This window comes from Pholis gunnellus, assembly GCF_910591455.1.
Source record: "Pholis gunnellus genome assembly, chromosome: 7".
In the NCBI taxonomy this organism is placed as follows: Eukaryota; Metazoa; Chordata; class Actinopteri; order Perciformes; family Pholidae; genus Pholis; species Pholis gunnellus.
The window spans coordinates 522,501-531,962 of NC_136533.1; positions in this window are offsets into that span (position 1 = coordinate 522,501).

Genomic DNA, 9,462 nt, shown 5'->3' on the forward strand with positions numbered 1-9,462 from the left:
TAAATAATGACGTGAAAGTCAAACAGCAACTTCAACACTTCTGTAGTTCAACTAACTTCTATATCGATCGATTCAAAGGTGTGTTCCTCTCTCCTCACACGGTTCTGCTGGAGAACCTTCAGACTCAGGTGTGTTCCTCTCTCCTCACACGGTTCTGCTGGAGAACCTTCAGACTCAGGTGTGTTCCTCTCTCCTCACACGGTTCTGCTGGAGAACCTTCAGACTCAGGTGTGTTCCTCTCTCCTCACACGGTTCTGCTGGAGAACCTTCCACAGTGTGAATCCTTTAAACTACTTCACTAAACCTCTTCGTTCTGGTGTTTTCTCCGTGTTAGAGACACAACAGATCGTTGACGGACTGAAGAACCGGTGCAGGTAATTAATTCAGTGTATAGATGTTCTCTGAGGACACACACACACACACACACACACACACACACACACACACACACACTCACTCACACAGCTGGTTCTTTAATTAATAGAGGGGAGATTTCATGGTTCTCCAACCATGTAGTTTGTCATCAGAAGCCGTTACAGATCGATAGATTCTTCACGGAGTCAGCAGCTATTTGGAGGACGGATAAAGTTGAGAGGTGTGAAAGTTATTACAGAGTATTTATAGAGTATTTATAGAGTATTTACAGAGTATTTATAGAGTATTTATAGAGTATTAAATTTAATTTAATAAAATCATGATCTGTTCTCAAAGCTCCAGTTAAGATGAAGTCTTTTCACATTTTGTTATCAGGATATATATATATATATATATATCCTGTATGTATATATGATCATATATACATACAGGATATATATATATATATCCTGTATGTATATATGATCATATATACATACAGGATATATATATATATATATATATCCTGTATGTATATATTATCATATATACACCAGTGGTGGCCGTCAGGGCCTCAAAGCCTTCTCTGCTGGTCTAAACAGAATCACAAAGTTAGAGCTATTTTATAATTTAATAATGTTTTTTAAATACACTACATGTATCATAATTTATATAAATATTGTCTCATCATCTTATGTTCTCATTGCACAGCTACTGTGCTCCTCAGCTGCTCTGCTTCAGTGCAGCTTGTTTTAAGTAGAGCTTTGATCCAATCAGAGTTCACCTCTGTGTCTCTAGGTAGAAGAGAGGCCCCAGGCCTGCAGACTCACCAGTGAATCCATGTGCAGGTTAAGTGAATGGGGACGATGTTGTTGATCGTCATAGTGTTCAACCAATCAGATCTTTAGTTTGACATGGTGGGCGTATTCTTTGACGTGTCAGAGCTGCTAGCTGGCCTACAGCTACGTCAGCATTACGTGCAGCTCAGTGTGCAGCAGCAGCTCTGCAGTGAGGTGCAGCGTGCGCTGTGATTGGTCAGTGGGCGAGCACGTGACTATTGTGAAACTAAACTTACAGCAGAGGCTCAGTCGTAGTAGTGAGAGTTCAAATTGAAAGATATGGAAGACATTATGATATTTTTTGCATTTTGCTTGGTGTAGATTTTTGTTTTTTACCGAGCTTTGTTTTTTAACACTCAATGGCTGAAACTGGAAGAGAAACGGATTTGTGAGTTGGGATTTAACTCTTTGTCAACAAAGAAAAGAGGATGTGATCAGCATTTGGTAAGTCAACTGGTTTGTTTTTTACATCTAGTATCTGAATGGCTCTTGAGTGTGTAGTTGCTGCTGTTGTTTTTCCGTTAAGCTAGTTAGCCTAGCCTCCTGGAACACTTGCGGAGCCTCAGCTGTTGTTCGGGTTCAGAGGTCACACAGACCGCTGTCTCCTAGTGAGCGCAGGAAACATTATATTTCCTACAATTTAAGCCACCACTGCTATACATGATATATATGTATGATATATATATATATATATATATATATATATATATATATTATCATATATATCCAGAGAGGAAGAAGATGTTTGTCTCTGCTGTTAAACACCAGGAAATATCGTCCAATTAACTAAATTCTGAATAACTGGTATGAAAGTCAAACACAACAGATTACTGTGTTGTAGTAGAGTAACCTGTTTATTTATCAGTTCTTCATCTCCTCTGATGTGCATCATTTCATATTTAAATCATGAGAGACGGTCCAGCAGATAATCCACAAACACCTGAACGTCACATATCAGACTCTTTGTGTTTTCTTTACTGTATCATCAGGTATTGTTGAAGGAGAAAGTATTTCCTCAAGTATTCTGTTTGTTTTTGACGGATCACAAACATGTTTCATCAAAGTCCACATTGAGAGGACGGAGACGCTGTTTGTGTCCTTAACTTAAAGTAACAGAGTTTAATGCCTCACAGTTTGAGTTAAAACATTATAAAGTAAATATACATACGTAGTACTGTTTCTATGAAACGTGTTTTAATACATCAAACAATACAAACATTGTATTATTGTGACTTTAATTTGAGTCATTAGTATAATAAAAATATAAATGTTGAAACCTGAAGAATTATTTGAATCTGGTGAGAAGCTCACGTAGAATCACTTGTTTCTTATATATGTCATCTATATTTCTATCTGACACATTTGTAATATTATAATATACATATATTAAATATTTGCATCGCGTGACTGATTGTGGTCTTTGTTCTCCGGCAGTTTATGTAAAATAGATTTGATAAGATTTCAAAAGGATTCCGATTTTTAGAAAGAAACCAAATTTAGACAGAAAAGCTGTGCTGTGAGGATAATACAGCATAAATATATATATATATATATATATATATATATATATAATACGCAGTATGAAGAGGATTCATAAAAAATAATTTGTCATGATATCGTGATTATGGATCTTAATGATCAGTGACGGCTGAATAAAGCTTGAAGTGTAGAGAGAGCAAAGCTGCAGGCAGTCTGAGAAGAGCCGAGAATAAATGAGATTTTTATCTATATATTATATATATATATATATATATATATATATATATATATATATATATATATATATATATATATCAGCAGCATGATGTATTATCCACACAAAGCTGTACAAGAGGACACAACTTCTATTTTCTAATGAGGGGAAATGTATACACATTAATACACATTAATACACATTAATACAACTTAATACACATAAATATACATAGATTCATGTTAGTACACGTTAATTCACATTAATATACATTAATACATGTTAATAAATATGAATATACATTAATACACGTTAATTCATGTAAATATACATTACTACATGTTAATATATGTTAATACACATTCATACACATTCATACACTTTAGTACACATTAATAGACGTTAATACAGGTTAATACACGTCAATATATGTTAATACACAGTAATACACATTAATACACATTAATACACGTTAATACACGTTAATACAGGTCAATATATGTTAAAGCGTCTCATGCGAGGCGTCTCTGTCTCTTAAAGCGTCTCATACGAGACGTCTGTCTCTTAAAGCGTCTCATACGAGGCGTCTCTGTCTCTTAAAGTGTCTCATACGAGACGTCTGTCTCTTAAAGCGTCTCATACGAGACGTCTGTCTCTTAAAGCGTCTCATACGAGGCGTCTCTGTCTCTTAAAGCGTCTCATACGAGGCGTCTCTGTCTCTTAAAGTGTCTCATACGAGACGTCTGTCTCTTAAAGCGTCTCATACGAGACGTCTCTGTCTCTTAAAGCGTCTCATACGAGACGTCTGTCTCTTAAAGCGTCTCATACGAGACGTCTCTGTCTCTTAAAGCGTCTCATACGAGGCGTCTCTGTCTCTTAAAGTGTCTCATGCGAGACGTCTGTCTCTTAAAGCGTCTCATACGAGACGTCTGTCTCTTAAAGCGTCTCATACGAGACGTCTGTCTTTTAAAGCGTCTCATACAAGGCGTCTCTGTCTCTTAAAGCGTCTCATACGAGACGTCTGTCTCTTAAAGCGTCTCATACGAGGCGTCTCTGTCTCTTAAAGCGTCTCATGCGAGGCGTCTCTGTCTCTTAAAGCGTCTCATACGAGACGTCTCTGTCTCTTAAAGCGTCTCATACGAGACGTCTGTCTCTTAAAGCGTCTCATACGAGACGTCTGTCTCTTAAAGCGTCTCATACGAGGCGTCTCTGTCTCTTAAAGTGTCTCATGCGAGACGTCTGTCTCTTAAAGCGTCTCATACGAGACGTCTCTGTCTCTTAAAGCGTCTCATACGAGACGTCTGTCTTTTAAAGCGTCTCATACGAGGCGTCTCTGTCTCTTAAAGCGTCTCATACGAGACGTCTGTCTCTTAAAGCGTCTCATGCGAGGCGTCTCTGTCTCTTAAAGCGTCTCATACGAGACGTCTGTCTCTTAAAGCGTCTCATACGAGGCGTCTCTGTCTCTTAAAGCGTCTCATACGAGACGTCTGTCTCTTAAAGCGTCTCATGCGAGGCGTCTCTGTCTCTTAAAGCGTCTCATACGAAACGTCTGTCTCTTAAAGCGTCTCATACGAGGCGTCTCTGTCTCTTAAAGCGTCTCATACGAGGCGTCTCTGTCTCTTAAAGCGTCTCATACGAGGCGTCTCTGTCTCTTAAAGCGTCTCATACGAGGCGTCTGTCTCTTAAAGCGTCTCATACGAGGCGTCTCTGTCTCTTAAAGCGTCTCATGCGAGGCGTCTGTCTCTTAAAGCGTCTCATACGAGGCGTCTCTGTCTCTTAAAGCGTCTCATACGAGACGTCTGTCTCTTAAAGCGTCTCATGCGAGGCGTCTGTCTCTTAAAGCGTCTCATACGAGGCGTCTCTGTCTCTTAAAGCGTCTCATACGAGACGTCTGTCTCTTAAAGCGTCTCATACGAGACGTCTGTCTCTTAAAGCGTCTCATACGAGACGTCTGTCTCTTAAAGCGTCTCATGCGAGGCGTCTCTGTCTCTTAAAGCGTCTCATACGAGGCGTCTCTGTCTCTTAAAGCGTCTCATACGAGGCGTCTCTGTCTCTTAAAGCGTCTCATACGAGACGTCTGTCTCTTAAAGCGTCTCATGCGAGGCGTCCTGACGTCTCTCTTTAGAAGCTGAGACAGGTTGGACGTTCACAGAGACGGAGACATTGAGGAGGAGACGTGTTGACAGTAAATAAATACCTCTTGTCTGTCCTCGTTGCTCGCTGAGGAATCAAACCGTGAGCTCTGCTGACCTTCTTCCTCAGAGGAGACAATTCATCGGGGAGCGTTTTAAACATTTCAAAGTTTAATCGCCTCCATTTTGAAGTTTCTGTCTCTTAATTGACGCCCTCGTCTCCGTTCAAACGCGTCTCTCTCGTCCCCCAGAGACGCACATTAAACAGGTTTCAGCTGCAGCGTCTCGGTGACAGTTTCTCTGGAGCTAGTTTAAGAACAATAACCCGACGACTTCATCTCCAAACTTGAAAAGACAAACAGTTTCCCCGGTAACCGAAGGAGATGACAGCGTGTGCGTCTCATTGGGACGAGTTAGAACGTTTCCTCTCTCGTGATCTCGGCTGATTCATCTCATGATCTGAGGACTCGTCTCCACCGCACCATCATGTCTCCGTCTGAGACGCTGTTAGAACGTCTCAGTGTACGTCCAGAGGACAGACGAGTAGAGACAAAGAGAGACAAAGAGAGACAAAGAGAGACAAAGAGAGACGGGGCGTCCTCAGGCCGTCCTCCCTGGTTCACGGGTTCGATCCCGGCCTCTAACGCGCTGCAGGTCCGTCACAGTTGACGTCCAAACCTCATCAAAGTGTGTCTGCGAGTCCGATCCGAGCTGATTAGACGTTGGGACAGAGGTCACTGTGAGCAGCTGGTGGACTGGACCTCTCTGGACTCTGAGTCCTGAGTCCAGACCTCAGCTGATCCAGGTTCAGTTGTGTTTATGTGCTCTGCAGTAATTTGATCATTCAGAGACGTTTAATGTTAATTAAAGGTTAAAAATAACCTGGATTATTTCGTCTGTGAGGACTGTTTGTCCCCAGCTGTTGGTCTGGTGGATTATCTAGATCAGAGGATCTGGATCCTGCAGCTGACGACATTGCAGAATAACAGATAAGAACCAGACAGAATAAACTGGACTCAGACATGTTGGACTGGAGAACCGAACAGGTTTGATGTCTTCTTGCTCTGCATCTGTGGTTCCGGACGGCTCTAAAGACGAGTCCACGACCACCAGGACGCATTTGACTTCATGTCTTTTATTGTGTAAACTACGTCTCAATGCTGACTTCCTGTACAGCATCTGAACCTCGCTGCATTCTCTCTAGTGTCCACCAGGGGGCGACTCCTCTGGTTGTATAGAAGTCTATGAGAAAATGACTCTACTTCTCTCTTGATTTATTACCTCAGTAAACATTGTAAACATGAGTTTATGGTCTCAATCTCTAGTTTCAAGTCTTCTTCAATACAGCATGATGTTCATTTAGTAAATGATGGTCCATTTAGAGTCAAACAGACCATAAAGCAGGGGATGCTTTAGGGGCGGGGCTACACAGTGATTGACAGGTCTCTACCAGAGACGTATACGGCGTCTCTACGTCGCTCCTCCTCAGTCCAGATATGGTCACTTCCTGTTCACTGGTTGCTAAAAAACAAGATGGCGACGGACAAATCGATGAACTCAAGGCTTCAAAACATCACAAACCAACGAGAGACGTGACGACGACTACGTCCACTTCTTATAGAAAAGCCCAGAGAATGAAGTGTCTTGATGTCTCTTTGAGCTCCATTAAAACTCTTCATCATCATCATCATCATCATCATCATCATCATCATCATCATCATCATCATCACTTTAATCTGACTCAATCACACAGATACTCACTAGAGCAGGAAATGTGGATTCATCAACAAAGATTTGAATAAAAACCTGAATCACTGAAGAACCTGTGATTCTACGTCCCCCCCTCTAGTCCTCTAGTCCCCCCCTCTAGTCCTCCAGTCCCCCCCCCTGTAGTCCCCTAGTCCCCCCCCTCTAGTCCTCCAGCCCCCCCCCTCTAGTCCTCTAGTCCCCCCCTCTAGTCCTCCAGCCCCCCCCCTCTAGTCCTCCTGTCCCCCCCCTCTAGTCCTCCAGTCCCCCCCCCCTCCTGTCCCCCCCTCTAGTCCTCTAGTCCCCCCCTCTAGTCCCCTAGTCCCCCCCCTCTAGTCCTCCTGTCCCCCCCCTCTAGTCCTCCAGTCCCCCCCCCCCCCTCCTGTCCCCCCCTCTAGTCCTCTAGTCCTGACCCCCTGCTTGTCCAACAGAAGTGGCCTCTGACAGAGCAGCTGGTCCCCCCCCCCCCCCCCCCCACCAGGTCCCAAGTCATAGTTCACCTTCAACATAATTAATGAGCAGCTCAGAGACCCGAGACTGTATATTATAGTATAATAATAATATAATAATATAATATAATATCATAAAATTCATTTTATAATATATATAAAGATAAAGTCCAGAGAAACCTGGTTCAGGTTTTTTGGTGTAAACTGATCTTTAAATTGTTTTATTTAGTGAAGAAAATGAACAACTCTGATATATATGTAATATTCTGATAGGTTTACGTGTGTGTGTGTGTGTGTGTGTGTGTGTGTGTGTGTGTGTGTGTGTGTGTGTGTGTGTGTGAGGAAACATTAGATGTAAATGTTTCTTTTCTCGTCTTCATCACGTCAGAGAAGACGACTCCTTCAGAGATTATTTCATTATTTATTTTCAGCTCTTCATTTATTATTCATGTGTTTATGAAAACATTGTGATCTTTATGGTTCTTCTGTTTATTCACATCCTGTCACTGTTATGAAGATATTTCTGAGGTAAATATTGTTCTTGTTTTACACATTAATATTATCTGAGCTCTGATATTAATAATGGTTCTAAAATTGAAGAGCAGCCTGGATGTTATATATTAGATGTTGGATGTCGGATGTTGGATGTTAGATGTTATATATTGGATGTCGGATGTTGGATGTTAGATGTTAGATGTCGGATGTTGGATGTTAGATGTTATATATTAGATGTCGGATGTTGGATGTTGGATGTTAGATGTTATATATTGGATGTCGGATGTTGGATGTTAGATGTTATATATTGGATGTCGGATGTTGGATGTTAGATGTTAGATGTCGGATGTTGGATGTTAGATGTTATATATTAGATGTCGGATGTTGGATGTTGGATGTTAGATGTTGGATGTTGGATGTCAGATGTCGGATGTTGGATGTCGGATGTTGGATGTTAGATGTTATATATTAGATGTCGGATGTTGGATGTTAGATGTTATATATTGGATGTCGGATGTTGGATGTTAGATGTTATATATTGGATGTCGGATGTTGGATGTTAGATGTTAGATGTCGGATGTTGGATGTTAGATGTTATATATTAGATGTCGGATGTTGGATGTTGGATGTTGGATGTTGGATGTTGGATGTTGGATGTCAGATGTCGGATGTTGGATGTCGGATGTTGGATGTTAGATGTTATATATTAGATGTCGGATGTTGGATGTCGGATGTTAGATGTCGGATGTTGGATGTTAGATGTTATATATTAGATGTCGGATGTTGGATGTTGGATGTTGGATGTTGGATGTCAGATGTCGGATGTTGGATGTCGGATGTTGGATGTTAGATGTTATATATTAGATGTTGGATGTTGGATGTCGGATGTCGGATGTTAGATGTCGGATGTTGGATGTTGGATGTTGGATGTTGGATGTTAGATGTTATATATTAGATGTTATATATTAGATGTCGGATGTTGGATGTCGGATGTCGGATGTTAGATGTCGGATGTTGGATGTTGGATGTTGGATGTTGGATGTTAGATGTTATATATTAGATGTCGGATGTTGGATGTCGGATGTTGGATGTTATATATTAGATGTTATATATTAGATGTCGGATGTTGGATGTTGGATGTTAGATGTTATATATTAGATGTCGGATGTTAGATGTCGGATGTTGGATGTTAGATGTTATATATTAGATGTTGGATGTTGGATGTTGGATGTTATATATTAGATGTCGGATGTTATATATTAGATGTTATATATTAGATGTCGGATGTTGGATGTTGGATGTTAGATGTTATATATTAGATGTCGGATGTTAGATGTCGGATGTTATATATTAGATGTTATATATTAGATGTCGGATGTTGGATGTTAGATGTTATATATTAGATGTCGGATGATAGATGTCGGATGTTGGATGTTAGATGTTATATATTAGATGTCGGATGTTAGATGTTGGATATTAGATGTTGGATGTTGGATGTTGGATGTTGGATGTTGGATGTTAGATGTTATATATTAGATGTTGGATGTTGGATGTTGGATGTTGGATGTTGGATGTTGGATGTTGGATGTTAGATGTTATATATTAGATGTCGGATGTTGGATGTTGGATGTTGGATGTTGGATGTTAGATGTTATATATTAGATGTTGGATGTTGGATGTTGGATGTTGGATGTTGGATGTTAGATGTTGGATGTTATATATTAGATGTTGGATGTTAGATGTTATATATTAGA